The sequence below is a fragment of the Odocoileus virginianus genome, chromosome 6, assembly GCF_023699985.2.
Source record: "Odocoileus virginianus isolate 20LAN1187 ecotype Illinois chromosome 6, Ovbor_1.2, whole genome shotgun sequence".
Lineage (NCBI taxonomy): Eukaryota > Metazoa > Chordata > Mammalia > Artiodactyla > Cervidae > Odocoileus > Odocoileus virginianus.
This window is the reverse complement of record NC_069679.1, coordinates 86,270,375-86,287,568: the sequence shown is the minus strand read 5'-3', so window position 1 is coordinate 86,287,568 and position 17,194 is coordinate 86,270,375. Positions and strand designations below refer to the sequence as shown.

At 49.2% G+C, this 17,194-nt stretch overlaps 1 protein-coding gene across 4 annotated transcripts in view; it reads left to right on the top strand.

The window, feature by feature from the left end:
* Positions 1-17,194, top strand: part of KCNK10 (potassium two pore domain channel subfamily K member 10) — a 153,684-nt gene that overhangs the window by 46,570 nt on the left and 89,920 nt on the right. The gene's annotated exons all lie outside the window — the stretch shown is intronic.

Genomic DNA, 17,194 nt, shown 5'->3' with positions numbered 1-17,194 from the left:
TGTCTGTTAGATGATCTTGACTGATGTAGTGTGTAAATATGTCCCAGAAAGAGTGATCATATTGTGATCTTTGTTTTCAGTTCATTTTTTTTGTATTGGGTTTTCTTGATGGAAAGTGAATTTAAAAATAACCTCAAAATGTGATGATCACCCTCTTTCTTTAACAGACTGCAACGTGTGATAGCTGCAGCCAGCCAGCGTTCACTTGTGATAAAAGGAAACTTGAAATTTCTGGCACAAGAATATTTCTAGCTCCTGTAGAAATTGTAGCGAGATTGAAAACTTGACAGAGCTGAAGTGGGGGCCTTGAGGGCTGGGGCTGCCATGGACAGCTGTGCAGGTTGCGCACTGCACTTGGTAGGCACTCATCAAATGCTGGTTTGAGATAAACTGCGTTATGTGCAGTTATATTTGAATGGGAAGAAACTTAACCCTGTCCTTGTGATGCTAGTTAGAAAACGCCATGGAGTGGGCTTCCCATGGAAGTTCTCAGTGAATTAAGTAGCCTGGCATTCCTGGCTGTGCTTGAGGAACCAAGGACTTCCCAACATAACCAGCTTTCACCCCGTGGCTGTGGAGCTTACAGCTTTGCTGAGGTCGGCACCTTGAAGTTAGAATAGCTTAAATACACCTGACTTCTGAGAGGGCCTTAAATTGTAGGGAACTCTTGGAAATGCCCACAAATTCCAAGACAGCCGGGCCAAGCCATTCGTTATTTTATTGATCAGACCACTTTTTACTCCTTCCTTTTTTTTCCCCCTGGGAGGTGGAGAAGTCAGAGCTATAAGACTGTATTTCAAATGACCTCTTCAGAGGCAGTTTCTAAGCATTTAAGTACAAGCTGAACCCAGAGCATATGATGGATCAAATATCAACTAGCATTTTCTGTGAAGATCCTATTCCTTGTTTAAAATCTGAGAACCCAAAGCCTGGATTTAACTTTCTATGAAATGTTTTGTTTCTTTTCTTTCTTTCTCTGTGGCTTTCCCCAAGCTTTGCCACTTAAGAGGCCCTCACATCCACAATTAATATTCCTTTCCATGGCAAGCTGAAGGCAGTACCGATCTCCTACATTAATTTATTGAGCCTGACTGTGTGCCAGTATTCAATAGCTGATTTGTGTTTGGTCATAGGGTTTTGAATAATGTCCCACGGCTCTTATAGCTGGGCAGTTCCTTTAAAGGAGGGGCTTTCTCGGTGGCTCAGATGGTAAAAAATCCGCTTGCAAAGCAGGAGACCTGGGTTAGATCTCTGGGTCAGGAAGATTCCCCTGGAGAAGGATACGACTCACTCCAGTACTCTGGCCTGGAGAATCCCATGGACAGAGGAGCCTGGCGGACTGCAGTTCACGCGGTCGCAAAGAGTCAGACAGGACTGAGTGACTAACACTTTCGCTTTTCACTTTGCTTTAAAGGAAGTATGTTTATGGTGGCTGCTTAGTTGTGACTGACTCATCACAAAGAGAGTTTGCCTGGGTAACAGATTTGGATCTGAGGGCTGATAAGACAGTGGTAGTGTGGAAGAGTGACTTAACCCTTGAAAATTATGTCAAAGCAAACTTTGCACACCTTTGGTTTTCGTTTTTTTAACTGTTGATTTATTTGGCTGTGCCAGGTCTTAGCTGTGGCATGCAGGACCTAGTTCTCCGATCAGGGATGGAACTCGGGCCCCCTGCATTGGGAGCTGGAGTCTTAGCCATTGGATCAGCAGGGAGGTCTCCACCCTTGTTTTATGGCCTGCTTCTTGGGAAGCAGCTTATGGACCAGCATGGCAGCTTGGTAGATCTCTGTGTGACCCATACAAGGGTCCTTTTTCTCTCTGAGGTTTTGAACACCTCTAGATTCCTGGGTGCTGAGCCATTTCTGAATGACATGGAAATGGAAGCGAAATAACCCTCACTCCTACTGCCCCCATTCACCTGTCTATTTACCTTGCTTAGCTCCGAGACAGCAGAATTCTTCTCCATCATCTTGTGCCCTCTCATGCCCAAAGCACAACAGGCTTTGGGAAACATTTGTTGAATCTGTTTTGTGACCGTGAGTTGAACGCTCATTGTGTGCTGCGCACGGGTTTGGGATTGTGGACAATTCAGAGATGGATGGGTCCCTGTTCACTCAAGGGTCGTCTGGAGGCGTTTACCCTCTGGGGACGCTGGGGTGGAGTGAGGTGTTGGTCTCGCAAGAAGGTCCAACCTACTTTAGCAGCTCCCTGGAATGGAAGATTCCCCTGGAGGCTGGTTTAGCCCCAGGACTTCCCTGGCAGCACGATTCCTTGCCTTCTTCAGACCATTTTGTCCTCCCAAACCTATGTGTTGCTGGGTTTATTGAAGATTCCCTTCCCCACTTTTTAAAGATCTCCCGGTTTTTCGGTAAGTCTGCTGATCCCTTGAAGACTTCACTAATGCGAGCTCTTAAGAACATTTCAGATCACTTCTTCAGAGAACTGGCTTGGCACGTTTCCCACGTGGCTGTCTCCCAGCTCCTGGAGGACTCATTCTTTCCCCTTTCGGGTTTCTCTCGCCTCCCTCCCTCCCAGCCCCTGCTGGCTGCTTCTGCAGTGAAGCCCCGAAATGTTGCTGACGTCAGCAGCACCGAGCTGGTCTTAGAGGAGCCGCTTTAGAGGAAGTCATCCGCAAGACGATGCTGAAACGCAGAGCCTTCTTCTCGGGTGTTCTGCAGAGACCGTTTTCTCCCTTTGACGAATCTCATTCATTTTTGCGACTTAGTAGGCAGAGTGAAGGAAGACCCATCTAAAAAAAATTTTTTTTCCCCTGCCTAGGTTATTTGTAGGAGGTTTTAGTGAGTGTGAAACAAGCTGCTTGGCGAGTGAAGATGGCCCAGGCAGCTTGCAAAGCAGAATGTACTGGGGGCGTGGAGACTTCGTCTCAGTGACCCCGGGAGACGGGCAGAGGGAGGGCACACCTCATTCTACGTCAACTGTGTGTTCTTAGAAAGGGATGACCGTACACTGAAGCCCACTTTGGAGGCATGCAGAACTTGCTCTTTGCAGAAAATCCTTTTGGAAAGTCAGCATCTACCTTGCAGAGGCGTTTTCACGTACAGCTCCAGGTTTGTCTGTAGTCAGATGTATGAGATATATCTGACTATCTTCATGACCTGTACCCTGACTGCCATCTCTGAACAAGGAGGCGGGCGACTTGCGAGCAGCATCCAGAGCTGGGTGAGGCAGGAAACGCCGGGTGTAGACGGGCAGGCCTCTGAGGGCCGGGCCTGCTTCCCTGGCAGGGTTCAGCAGCTGCCATGCGGACCCCAGGCAAAGGACAGGAATGCCAGGAAAGGATGGGGGAAGCTGAGCGGAGTCTGTGAGCGGAAGTGGGTAGCGTTGAACCTGGAGTCTAAGAGCAGGGCAGGGTTAGCAGTGCAGGGCGGAGGAGAACCGGGGAGGCAGAGGAGTGGGCCGGAGCGGGGAGGAGGGAGCTGACGGGGGTTGGGGGGTGTGGGAGGGTGGGGAAACTGAGGGAGAGGGCCGGAGACTCCGACGCTCAAGTCAGCCGTGGGCTCCTTAGTTGAGGGCTTCTGAGGCGGGGACGTTCCTCGTGATGCCGAGGCTCGGGACGTGGCCCGGGAGGAGGCAGGGGCCGTGGGTCCTGTCGATGCTCCGCGAGCCCCCGGGAGCGTTCTTCTGGCTCTGCGCACCTAACCTCCGGACGCCGGGTGCTTCTACCCTCATAGCGCGGACCTACGGTCGGTTCAGACTTCCCTTGGTTTCCCGGAGCCTCTTCTCGGGAGGTTCGGGGACGCCTGTCTAGCCTAGGGTGTCTGTAGCTCGTGACCGGTCAGAGGCATGAACGCCCAGCCCCCTTGCCCCAGGGGGCGATAGATCTGGGGGTGGAGGACCTAATTTATGCTGCAGACTCCCTCTGCAGGGCTCAGGCCGGGGTGGGGTGGGGTGGGCTGGGGGTCCACCTGCATTTGCACCTGGGCTGGGCTTCTTTCCCTTCGTTTTCCTCTTCCCCACTCCCCTGGGCGCTCTTCTAGAAGCACCGCTTAAATAAATTGCTGACAAGCCAATCTTGATGTCCGAGTCTGCTTCTGGGGAACCTGACTTAAGTCAGCGGTTGAGGTGGACGGGAGATGCTAAGTGGTGCTGAAATCAGGGAAATGGGAGGCGTGCGTATGGGGTAGGTTCTCTGTGGGGCGTGAAAATCATTCAGGAGGGACGTCCCTGGTGGCCCGGTGGTTAAGACTTCGCCTTCCAATGCGAGGGATGCGGGTTTGATCCCCAGTCAGGGAGGATCCCACATGACTTGCAGCCCCAAATCCAAAACATAAAGGCAGAAGCAGTGTTGTAACAAATTCAATCAAGATTTTAAACTTTGAAAATAAATGATATAAACTCATTCAGAGGAAAGTAGGACCTGGATGGTGGAAGGCTGCAGGAAATCAAGGGGAGAAGTCAGGTCTGCCACTGACAGCCATGAAAAGGAGCCAGAGGGGCTTGGGTCTCAAAGGAACCGAAGCCCTGACAAGAGTGGTGCAGTACTGGTTTTCTGGGACAGCCTGGCCCCGAGACTGTGGGTGACGGGGATTGAGCCACCTCCAGCTGAAGGCCCTCTTCGAGTGGAGTGTCCTCCGGGCAAGCCCAAGTGTCAGGGAAGAGCATGGAGGAAGTAGGGGAGGTCTTCAGTTTTGTAGCAGCAGGTCCTGCAACATCTTTGGAAAGGTTTGGAATGGGAGAGGAAGGGAAGGTTGGATCAGGGCAGAGGAAACGAGAGTAGAAGAGAGATCAAAGCTACATGGTGGAAGATCAAAGCTACAGGGAGGCTTCGCTGGCTTTGCACCTCTCAGAAGAATTGATCCCTTCAGCTTCCTGGGGACTGGTGGCTTGGCAGCTTGGACACCGAGTGCAGAGTTTGTACTGTTCCTGGCATAGAGTTGGCATGCACTGGCTGAAAAAGTGAACGAAGGACACACCAAGGTCCTAGATACCTCTTCCTTTTTCATCACTGTGAAACATTAGCACACTTACTACTTCAATGTGTTTTATGCGCTGATGAATATGGAAATTAGTGAGGTGCCTCTAGCTACCTCTGTCACCATCACAAGGTGGGAGGCAATGAACGGAACCCCTAAGGTTAGAGAATTAGGCAATAACATGGGCTATGGACTTAAGTCACAGAGTCTTTCTCCCTGATGGATCAACACTATTGTTTGGTTCTCCTTTCTACTGTGGATCTGTGAAAAGAATCGGTTAGGTGAATACAACTACTCAGGACCTATGTGTTTATGACTGCTGATGCTAAAGGAGGTTATTGAGGTTGGACGACTGCTTGTGTAGGGTGTGTAGGGCTGGTGAACTAGCAGGGGCCCTGAAGCCATGTGAAGGGTCACGAGATTTTGTCAGTAATTGCAGGGGTTTAAGAAGGAGCCGGGGCTTCCCAGGTGGCCCCAGTGGTAGTGAACGCACTGCCAATGCAGCAGACATAAGAGACGTGTGTTCAATCTCTGGATCAGGATATATCCTCTGGAGTAGGAAATGGCAACCCACTCCAGTATTCCTGCCTAGAGAATCCTCTGGACAGAGAAGTCTGCTGGGTGACAGTCCATAGGGTCACAAAGAGTCAGACATGACTGAGGCAACTTAGCATGCACGAATCCAAAAAAGAACTACATTGGAATTTTAGAAGGCCCCAGTGGCTCCGGCCTGGTGGGGAGGGGGCCGCTGCAGAAAGCTGCAGGAGAGGTAACTGCTTTTGACTTGACACCTGGGAGAGGCAAACTGCTCTGAAGGAGTGGGTCCTGACAACAGGATTTAAAGCACTTGGCCCCAGGATAAAGGAGGTATTTTGGGAACTGCAGCTGCTTATATTATTTTTAATCCCAAAGGGAGGGACAAAACATCTTCCCTTTGAAAAGTGCTGTGAGTCAGTGGTAGTGAGATGGATGAACCTAGAGTCTGTCATGCGGAGTGAAGTCAGAGAAAAACAAATATCGCATATTAACACGTATATATAGAATCTAGAAAAATGGTACTGATGAACCTCTTTGCAGGGCAGGAATAGAGACACAGACGTAGAGAAGGGACTTGTGAACAGTGCAGGGGAAGGAGAGGGTGGGACGAATGGAGACAGTTAGCGCTGACGTGTGTACACCACCACGCGTAAAGCGGAGCGCTCGAGGGACGCGGCTGTCCAGTCCGGGAGCTCCGTGCCCCGTGATGACCTAGGCCGGTGGGGTGGGGTGGGCGGCGGCGGCGGGGGGGGCACATGTGCACTTAAAACTGATGCATGTTGTTGTATGGCAGTAACTAACCTTGGAAAGTCATTACCTCCAGCTAAAAAGACAAGTGCTCTAGCTAATTTAAATTGTGTGGGGAAAACTTAGGGCAGGAGACAAGTAACATGTGTTACTCAAGAAGTATTTTGGAACCAAAGAACCCCAGTCATGGCTGTGTGCCTTTCAGCCTTGACTGTGGAGTCAAGAGAACTGAGTCCATCTTGCGAACATGGTGGAGTCTGGGGTCTATTGGGAGAACCAGCAGGTAGGCAGCCCTGGATCTCGAACAATGAGCAGACTTGTGGGAGATGCCCAGGCTGGTCAGACCAGCTCAGCACGTGCAGGAAATCACTCTTGGTTCTTGGCTCTCTGTGCTGTTAGGCTGAGTGATAGTTCATTTCCCTGCAAAAATAAAGGCACCCTGCCTGCTACCAGAAGTAAACTATAATGCCCAGGAATTCTGAACAGAGGCACTGTTGAAAAGAGCTTCCTGGATGTCAGGGAGAGAAAAATGGTCTATGAGAAGACCATTAATGAGCAGCAGAATAATCATATGTGACAGTAATCAGGTCATCGAACATACGCTGGCTGAGACATCTTGCAGGCCAGGCTTCGGCAATGACACTGGGAGGGGAATGGAATAACACTGACCATCTTTCATGTCCAGGAAGCTGTGCCTTGGCGCTCCTCCTTTCCTCTCTGATTCTTTCTAGTTCTTCCCCTTGTTGTTCAGCCCCTCAGACGTGTCCATCTCTTTGTGACCCCATGAACCGCAGCACACCAGGCCTCCCTGTTCATTACCAGCTCTCAAAGTTTACTCAAACTCATGTCCATTGAGTTAATGATGCCATCCAACCATCTCATCCTCTGTCGTCCCCTTCTCCTCCCGCCTTCAATCTTTCCCAGCATCAGGGTCTTTTCCAATCAGTCTGTTCTTCGCATCAGGTGGCCAAAGTATTGGAGTTTCAGCTTCAGCATCAGTCCTTCCAATGAATATTCAGGACTGATTTCCTTTAGGATGGACTGGTTGGATCTCCTTGAAGTCCAAGAGACTCTCAAGAGTCTTCTCCAACACCACAGTTCAAAAGCATCAATTCTTTGGCACTCAGTTTTCTTTATAGTCCAATTCTCACAACCATACATGACTACCGGAAAAACCATAGCTTTGACTGGATGGACCTTTGTCGGCAAAGTGATCTCTCTGCTTTATAGTACACTATCTAGGTTGGTCATAGCTTTTCTTTCAAGGAGCAATGTCTTTTAATTTCAAGGCTGCAGTCACCATCTGCAGGGATTTTGGATTTTCTTTGGAATTTTGATTTTCTTCCTCTGCTGTTCTTAAACGTTGCTCCCTTGAGCACCATCTTTTGTTCTCCTTATTCTGTGTCTCCCTCTGGGCCATTGCATCCAGGTCTGTGGCTTCAATCCCACCTGTATTCTCATCACTTTCAAAACTAGGCTTCCAGCTAGATTTTGCCCCTGAGTTCCAGTCTCTTTAGCCTAATGTCTATTGGATATGGTAACCTGGATATGCCACAGAAGCTGCAAACCTAGGCCTTCTGTCTTTTCTGTGCTGGAGAACACCACACTCTTAAAACCAGGCACCTGGGTATTATCCTCAACCCCCATCTCCACAACTTCTGTCAATCACTAGGACCCATAGGTTTTACTTCCTTATCTCTGAGCCCTGCCCTCCATTCCTTCTGCTCCTGCCCGAGTTGAGGCCTCCATGCTAAGAGACTCATTCTTCAGGCCTATCTGCTGGTGAAGTTCCCTGACTTTGTGCCACACCCTGGGCTTATAAATAAAACCAGAGATTTGGGGAAGATCAGGAGAAAGCAATAGAATGGGAAAGACTAGAGATCTCTTCAAGAAAATTAGAGATATCAAGGGAACATTTCATGCAAAGATGGGCACAATAAAGGACAGAAATGGTAGGGACCTAACAGAAGCAGAAGATACTAAGAGGTGAAAGAATATACAGAAGAACTATACAAAAAATATCTTCACGACCCAGATAACCATGATGGTGTGATCACTCACTTAGAGCCAGACATCCTGGAATGCGAAGTCAAGTGGGCCTTAGGAAGTATCACTATGAACAAAGCTAGTGGAGGTGATGGAATTCCAGTTGAGCTATTTGAAATCCTAAAAGATGATGCTGTGAAAGTGCTGCACTCAATATGCCAGCAAATCTGGAAAACTCAGCAGGGGCCACAGGACTGGAAAAGGTCAGTTTTCATTCCAATCCCAAAGAAAGACAATGCCAAAGAATGCCCAAACTACTGCACAATTGCACTCATCTCACACGCTAGCAAAGTAATGCTCAAAATTCTCCAAGCCAGGCTTCAACAGTATGTAAACTGTGAACTTCCAGGTGTTCAAGCTGGATTTAGAAAAGGCAGAGGAACCAGAGATAAAATTGCCAACATCCGTTGGATCATCGAAAAAGCAAGAGAGTTCCAGAAAATATCTACTTCTGCTTTATTGACTATGCCAAAGCCTTTGACTGGGTGGATCACAATATACTGTGGAAAATTCTTAAAGAGATGGGAATACCAGAACACCTTACCTGCCTCCTGAGAAATCTGTATTCAGGTCAAGAAGCAACAGTTAGAACTGGACATGGAATGACAGACTGGTTCCAAATAGGAAAAGGAGTAAGTCGAGGCTGTGTATTGTCACCCTGCTTATTTAACTTATATGCAGAGTACATCATGAGAAACGCTGGGCTGGATAAAGCACAAGCTGGAATCAAGATTTCCAGGAGAAATATCAATAACCTCAGATATGCAGATGACACCACGCAGAAAGTGAAGAAGAGCTAAAGAACCTCTTGATGAAAATGAAAGAGGAGAGTGAAAAAGTTGGCTTAAAACCCAACATTCAGAAAACTAAGATCATGGCATCTGGTCCCATCACTTCATAGCAAATAGATGGGGAAACAATGGAAACAGTGGCAGACTTTATCTTTTTGAGCTCCAAAATCACTGCAGATGGTGACTGTGGCATGAAGACGCTCCAAAGATGCTTGCTTCTTGGAAGAAAAGCTATGAACGACCTAGACAGCATATTAAAAAGCAGAGACATCACTTTGCTGACAAAGGTCCATCCAGTCAAAGCTATGGCTTTTCCAGTAGTCATGTATGAATGTGAGAGTTGGACTATAAAGAAAGCTGAGTGCCGAAGATTTGATGCTTTTGAACTGTGGTGTTGGAGAAGACTCTTGAGAGTCCCTTGGAGTGCAAGGAGATCCAACTAGTCCATCCTAAAGGAAATCAGTCCTGAATATTCATTGGAAGGACTGATTGAAGCTGAAACTCCAATACTTTGGGCACCTAATGCAAAAAACCAACTCACTGGAAAAGACCCTGATGCTGGGAAAGACTGAGGGCAGGAGGAGAAGGGGACGACCGAGGATGAGATGGTTGGATGGCATCACCGACTCAATAGACATGAGTTTGAGCAAGCTCCGGGAGTTGGTGATGGACAGGGAAGCCTGGCGTGCTGCAGTCCATGGGGTCACAAAGAGTCAGACATGACTGAGCAACTGAACTGAATTGAACTGACTGAGGAGAAAGCATTTGCTTACTAGTCCTGAGAAGAAAGTCAGTGGTCTTTGAGCCCCAGATGAGTTCAGCAACCTTTGTTTTCTTCTCAGGCTGGGAGTGCACCACAGGGGCAGGGGTCGGTCTTTGAGTCCTGAAACCCAAATGTATGCAGTTCGGTCTTAGTCAGAGGAACCCCAGGAAGGCTCACTGGAGAGAAATTCTGCCTGTCTGGTACCAGAGAGGTGACTCACCAAGGGTGATTCATGCCATTCAACAGGGTTTTTTTTTTTTTTAACCCCCAAAACGTTTTGCATACATGAGTAGAAGAGAACCTGCTAGTCCTTAGTGAACAAGAAAGCTCAGAACTGAGCGTTTGGAGCATGGTGAAGTGAGTTACTTCTCTGTCTCCCTAGTAGTCCTCCCTCCGCAACTGAACAAACTGTGAAGAGCTCTCCTTGGACTACTTGCTTTCTGAGAACTTGAAAAACTTGACTCAGAATGTCTGTCTGTGGGAATACATCCACCACCACCGCCAGTCGTACCAAATTCAATGTACTCACAGTTAAACTTTCTTTTGGGCACGTGTGTGAACTTGATGTCATAAATGCTGGCGTAAGGCAGATTTATGGATGGATGGATGGATGGATGAATTCGGGAATGAGCAAATTGTAACTTGGAGCCTTCCAGCTGTAGGCACGGTGCTAAACTCCACATTGAGATATAGAGAAAGTCTCAAGAGGAAGGGCATCTGTTTGTATTTGGGGCCGGGCACTCAGGGAGGACCTCTTGGAGGTGATGATACATGAAGTGAGTTCTGAAGCGTGAGGAGCAGTGGGCCAGATAAAGAGTCGGGGAGAGAAAGGAATCGAGAAGCAAGCCCTGTTCCTCTGGGCTTGGCGTGCAGGGGCCTGGGTGCTGCTGGGTTTGACTGGGGGAAAGGTTGTGTGTAGGGTGTGGCAGCTGGTGAGTCCAGGGAGACTGGCAGACACCAGGTCCTGAAGGGAGTCTCCCTGCAAGCCATAGGGCCTGCACATTCTTCTGGAGCTCCGCGGTGCCTGGAGAGGAGCTTGGGTGTGCGGTGGACGTGATCAGAGCCACCGCGCGGAGAGCGCCCCCTGGAGGACCGGAGGCTGCCGCTGGGACTCAGGTGAGAGGAGGCAGGGAGGCGCTGAGTCAGGGTGGCCGCCGGTTCTTCCCTCCTCCTGCCTCCCCGTTTAGACCTTCCTCCTCCTGTCTTGGCTCCTGTCTCTAAAGGATCCCAGAAATTTCACAACGCCTCGGCCGCTTCCATCTGAAAACACAGCCTGAAGTTTTCAAGGAGGACTAGAAGGAGAGGGCAGTGCTTAAACCTGAAGCGAGACCCTTGTCTGGGGCGGGATTTTGGAGACATGGCTTGGTTCTTTAGTGTGTCTAGACTGAGCGTCAGTTTCTTGGAGTTTAGTTGATTTACAGCCTTGTGTTCATTTCTGCTGTAAAGTGGATCAGTTTTGCATGGACGTATATTAACTTCTTGTTTAAGCTTCTTTCTGCATATGGGTCATTATAGAGCGCGAAGCAGAGCTCCCTGCACCCACGGTGGGCTCTTCTTAGTCATCTGTCTTATATTTAGCCGTGCCTGCGTGTCCGTCCCCACCTCCCAGTTTATCCCGTCCCCCTTCTTACCCCTGGTGATTATAAGTGTGTTTTCTACATCTGTACCTCTATTTCTGTTTTGCAGATAAATTCATTTGTCCCCTTTTTAAAGACTCCACATATAGGCGATATCATATGATATTTGTCTTTTTCTGTCTGACTTACTTCACTCAGTACGACAATCTCTAGGCCCATCGATGTTGCTGCAAATGGCATTATTTCATTCTTTCCTTATTTACATTGCATATGTGTATCTTCTTATCTTATCTCCATTCCTCTGCTCTTGCTTCTGTGTTCTGACTATTGTAAATAGCACTGCAATCAACACTGGGGTGCATGTATCCTTTCAAATAATGGTTTTCTCCAGATATATGCCCAGCAGTGGAATTGCTGGGTCGTATAGTAGTTCTGTGTTTGGTTTTTAAAGGAATCTCCACACTGTTCTCCACAGTGGCTGTACCAGTTTGCATTCCCACCAGCAGTGTAGGAGGGTTCCCTCTTCTCCACACCCTCTCCAGGGTTTGCTCTTTGATTTTTTGCTGATGGCCTTGTGACTGGGGTGAGGTTACCCCTCACTGTGGTTTTGATTTGCGTTTCTCTAGTAATGACTTTAAAATCAAGACTGTTAGGAGTGATTGTCGCTGGGTCCTCAGCAGGGCCGGCTGGATCATGTTTAAGGTGAAGCTGTCACGTGGGAACAGGAAAGCCAGGTTTGGCTGCCAGGGTGCCTGGGATTAGAGGCAGCACATGCATCCTCTTGGCTCTTCTCAGAGGCCCCCCACCAGCTGCTGTTGGGGCTGGGATGGTCTCCTCCCCTCTGCCAGGCTCAGCTCCCCCCGGGGGCTCTTTGGAAGCTCTGAGCTGCCTGTGCAGGAGGCCCCGGAGCAGAGCCGGACCTGGGGGGGGCGTGGCTGCGGAGGGGAAGCGGTGTCCCCTGCCTGCCGCCCGCGTGTTGCCGTCGCCGCTGTGCTGTGCATGGGTTGCCAGGCAGTCCCGTTGCCGCGTGACAGGGGTGCCGCCCAGGTGGCTGCATTTTTTTTTTTTTAAATCTCGTGGGTGCCATTTGGCCCAGGTGCTGTGGAAGGGTGCAGGCCCTGGGGGTTAGGGGTCTGAAGCTGGATCCCCGCTTACCAGCTTGTGACAGGCTGGTCCGTGTCACCTCCCCTGGCCTCAGCTCCTCACCTGTCCGTGGGGGATAGATCGCGACCCCTGCCCCCGCACAGGTTTAGCGAAGGTGCACTCGGTTCATGCAGGTGTGGGTCTCTGTGAACTCTCCCATTAGATTCGAAAGGAAGGAAGTGTCTCATTCATTTATCCATCCCCAATGCCAAGTGTGGTGCCCGGCAGACTCACGTGTTTGTCGATTGGATGTAGAAATGGATGATGCAGTCAAGTGTGTGGGGCAAGCGGAAGCCTGAATAAAACAAAATTACTAAGAGCTTGTTCAGACAAGGAAATTCCCACATGTGCTCCCGTATCCTCCCACAGTTAGGTTAAAAAGACGGAATGAGCTACCGTTTGTGAGGAAACATTTAAAAATGAAGATTAACTGAAGGGACATTGTCTTCCAACATTTTCTATCTCATCAATCTTGACAGCACCTTTGTCGCCAAATCCCTTTCTGTTGAAGTGGTGACGTATGATTGGTGATTACTTTATAGGTTAAGTGTTAGTCGCTCAGTTGTGTCCGACTCTTTGTGACCCCATGGACTGTAGCCCACCAGGCCCCTCTGTCCATGGGATTCTCCAGGCCAGAATACTGGAGTGGGTTGCCAGTTCCTTCTCTAGGGGATCTTCCCAGCCCAGGGATCGAACCCGTGTCTCCTGCATCGCAAGTGGAAGCTTCACCACTGAGCCACCAGGGAAACATCCATTATTGACACATTTTAGATGAAAGTGCTTTTTCCAACTGGAATTTCTTTTAATTTTGTTTAACCTTCCAATTTTACTGAGCTATAACTGACATACAGAACTCTGCGGGTTTAAGGTACACAGCAAAATGATGTGACTTATATACATTATGAAGTGATTACCACAATAAGTTTAGTGAACATCCATCATCTCATGTAGACACAGCGTTAAAGAAATGGGGAAAAGTTTTTTTTTCCCCATATGATGAGATGAGAACTCTTAGGATTTACTCTTTCATGTATAATATAGGGCAGCGACTCATTTTTTAACATTAATTTTGTTTTAGAATTATGTAAACTCTTTACATGTTTCAAAGTGAAGTCTCTGAGCTTTTTTTTTTTTTCTTACATTTTCCCTGGAATTTCCTTTTTTCCTAGATTTCTGTTCCTACGCTCCAGAGGAGAACTGACTTTGAGGTCTGGTTATTCTAACTTGCATCCTGGCTTCGCGGCTGTCTGGCCACCTGACCTGGGCTCCGATCTTTAAGCTGTCTGGGTCTCAGTTCCTTTGTCTGTGAAGTGGGCGTGACTGATGCCGTGAGACCCGGTGCAGGCCTGCAGCTGGAAGGCGTATTCCTGAGCAAGGGCCCCGATGCTCTCTGACACACGCTCTGGGCCCACCTCCCGTGGACCGCTTCCCGCCCTGGGTCAGGGCAGCAGGGACCCCAACGGGGGTCTCTTCTCAGGATGCAGGACCCTAAGGATGGCTGACTCGGGCTCCCGAGCTCCTCGTCAGCCGTGCTGAGCCTTCCTTAGGCCTCAGTGGTCCAGAACGCCCTCGCCCGCCCTACCTCCCCTCTCTGCATCAGCGGGATCAGACTCACAGTGTGTTTGCTGGCCGTCCTCGCCCTCGATTGTGTTTCCCTTAATAAAATCCACGCCCATTTAATCCCCGCTTGGCGTCTGCTTCTGGGAGGACCTGGGCTCACGCAGGGTGAGAGTACCGCGTGGTGAGGACCCAATGGGACGATGTAAACTGAGTGTGCATCGGCGTGACGGGCACACAGCAAGTGTACAGGAAGGGGCAGGGGCTCCTGTCGCCACCGCCACCCGCATCGGGCCAGTTTCGCTTCTTCCGTGGCTCGGGGCACAGACAGCTCCAGGGGCAAGTCCCAGCTCACAAGGCAACTTAGAGGGAGAGCGGCGTGGTTTCTGAGCAGGAGATGGGCTGATCACAGAGTCCTTTGTGGGTGTGTATATATAGTCCGCGGCTTCCCAGGCGGCACTAGTGGTAAAGAACCGCCTGCCAATGCCGCAGACATAAGAGATGCAGGTTTGAACCCTGGGTCGGGAAGACCTCCTGGAGGAGGGCATGGCAACCCACGCCAGTACTGTTTCCTGGAGAATCCCATGGACAGAGGAGCCTGGCGGTTACAGTCCCTGGGGTCACAAAGAGTCAGACACGACTTAGCATGCACACATATGTAGTCCATAGGCAAGGCTATCGTTTTTCCAGTAGTCGTGTATGCATATGAGAGTTGGACTGTAAAGAAAGCTCAGTGCTGAAGAATGGATGCTTTTGAACTGTGGTGTTGGAAAAGACTCTTGAGAGTCCCTTGGACTGCAAGGAGATCCAACCAGTCCATCCTAAAGGAAATCAGTCCTGAGTGTTCACTGGAAGGACTGATGCTGAAGCTGAAACTCCAATACTTTGGCCACCTGATGTGAAGAGCTGACTCATTGGAAAAGACCCTGATGCTGGGAGAGATTGAAGGTGGGAGGAGAAGGGGACAACAGAGGATGGTTGGATGGAAGCACCGGCTTGATAGACATGAGTTTGAACAAATTCCAGGAGATGGTGATGGACAGGAAAGCCTGGTGAGCTGCAGTCCATGGGTTGGACACGCAGAGTGACTGAACAACAGCAACAGTCTTTCCAACTCAAGATCTTTAGCTTGATCATATCTGCATAGTGCCTTTTGGTGCATAAAGTAATGTACTCATTGCTCCCAGGGATGAGAACGGGCATCTTTGGGGGCTATGATTTCCCCAACCGCGGGACAAGTAGGGGAGAAACAGAGGAGCTGCATCAAGAAGTGGTATTGTTGCCACCCAGATGTCGGCTTTCTCTGCCCATCAGTGCTGAATAAAAACTACTGATACAGAATCTGGAAGAAATAGAAAGATGACTTTAGTCCTCAGTTGGCAGAGGGGGAAACACAGCAGGCTAGTGCCTCAAGAACTGTGACCCCCTCCCGGGGGGACTGAGACACTGTCCATAGCCTGGGTCTCATGGTTTTAGGGAAAATGATAAGGCTCAAAGTAATGAAGGTCTTACCTTCTTCTTGTGTGTGTGCCGAGTTGCTTTAGTTGCGTCTGACTCTTTGCAACCCCATGGACTGTAGCCCACCAGGCTCCTCTGTCCACGATTCTCCAGGCAAGAACACTGGAGTGGGTTGCCATGCCCTCCTCCAGGGGATCTTCCCGACCCAGGGATCGAACTCACGTCCCTTGCGGCTCCCGAATTGCAGGCAGATTCTTTGCTGCTGAGCCACCGGGGAAGCCCCTTCTTCTTCTCCTTACTTTGTTTAAAAAATCACAGCGGGCGTAGGCTCGTTGGGTTCGTTTGTCCCTGGTTTATTGTGCTGCGGCCTTCTTTCTGAAACACAAAAAGCTACAGAGAGTGGTCTGCAAAGGGAGCGCAGTGAAGGCCCAGGGTGTAATCAGCATAGAGGCAAATGGTGGTAGGTGCAGGATGTAGCTCAGTGCAGAGTTAGGTTAGTTTTGAGGAGACCCAACTTAGTTATAGACTAGAGATTAGGAACGAAGTAAAACCTGGGCCTATTCTCTTTATATTCTTTGTCCTCAATAAAGGGAAAGAAAAGAAAGAAAATCTCATTTCCGAAAGCAAAGCTCATTCTTCTTTCTTCCTTTCATTGCCACAATTTGGAACCCCAGACTTAGGGCTCAGGAGGTGGGTGAAAGTGGAAGCCAGGAGGTCCCTGGTGAGGCCTTTGGACTGGACCGAGCAGGGTGTGACGGTGGCCTGGGTGAGGCGGAGGCCACGGTGATGGTGAGAGGTGCCAGGGACCGGGATGCAGTGAGGAGGACGGGTGAATGGGAGATGAGGGCAAAATGGAAAGAAAGCGGCCCTGGACATGGCTGGGCGTCCCCGTGGCAGCAAGGGCAGGTAGAAATCTGAGTACAATGTCTTTAGGGGAGGCTGCCTGGCTGCCTGTGTGCTAATTTGATTCCGTCCTGTCTGACTCTTTGCGACCCCATGGACTGCAGCCTGTCAGGCTCCTCTGCCCATGGGGTTCTCCAGGCAAGAAGACTGGAGGGGGTTGCCATTTCCTTCTCCAGGGGAGCTTCCTGACCCGGGATCAAAGCTGCATCTCTCGCATCTCCTGACTTGGCAGATGGATTCTTTACCCCGGGCCACCTGAGAAGCCCCTCATTTAAGACCAGTGTTGCCTTACTGGTTTTCTATCTATATGACCTGTATGTCAGTGTAAGGTAAAATCCCCCACTATTATGGTATTGTCAGTATCTCTTGTTATGTGTGTTGATATTTGCTTTATAGATTTAGATGCTCTTGTAGTGGGTACGTGTATGTTAATGAGTGTAATATCCTCTTCTTGTATTGATTCATTTATCATTATGTAATGCCCTTCCTTGCCTTTTCCTCTGACTTTGTTTTAAAGTATGTTTTGTCTGATATGGGTATTGCGACCTCTACTTTCTTGTTGCTATGATGAGCATGACATTGTTTTTTTTTTCATTCCCTCACTTTCAGTCTCTATCTGTCTTTAGTTCTGCAGTAAGTCTCTTGAAAGCAGCTTATACATAGGTCTTGTTTTCTTATCCAATCAGTCACCCTATATCTTTCAACTGGAGCATTTAGTTATTTGACATTTATAGTAAC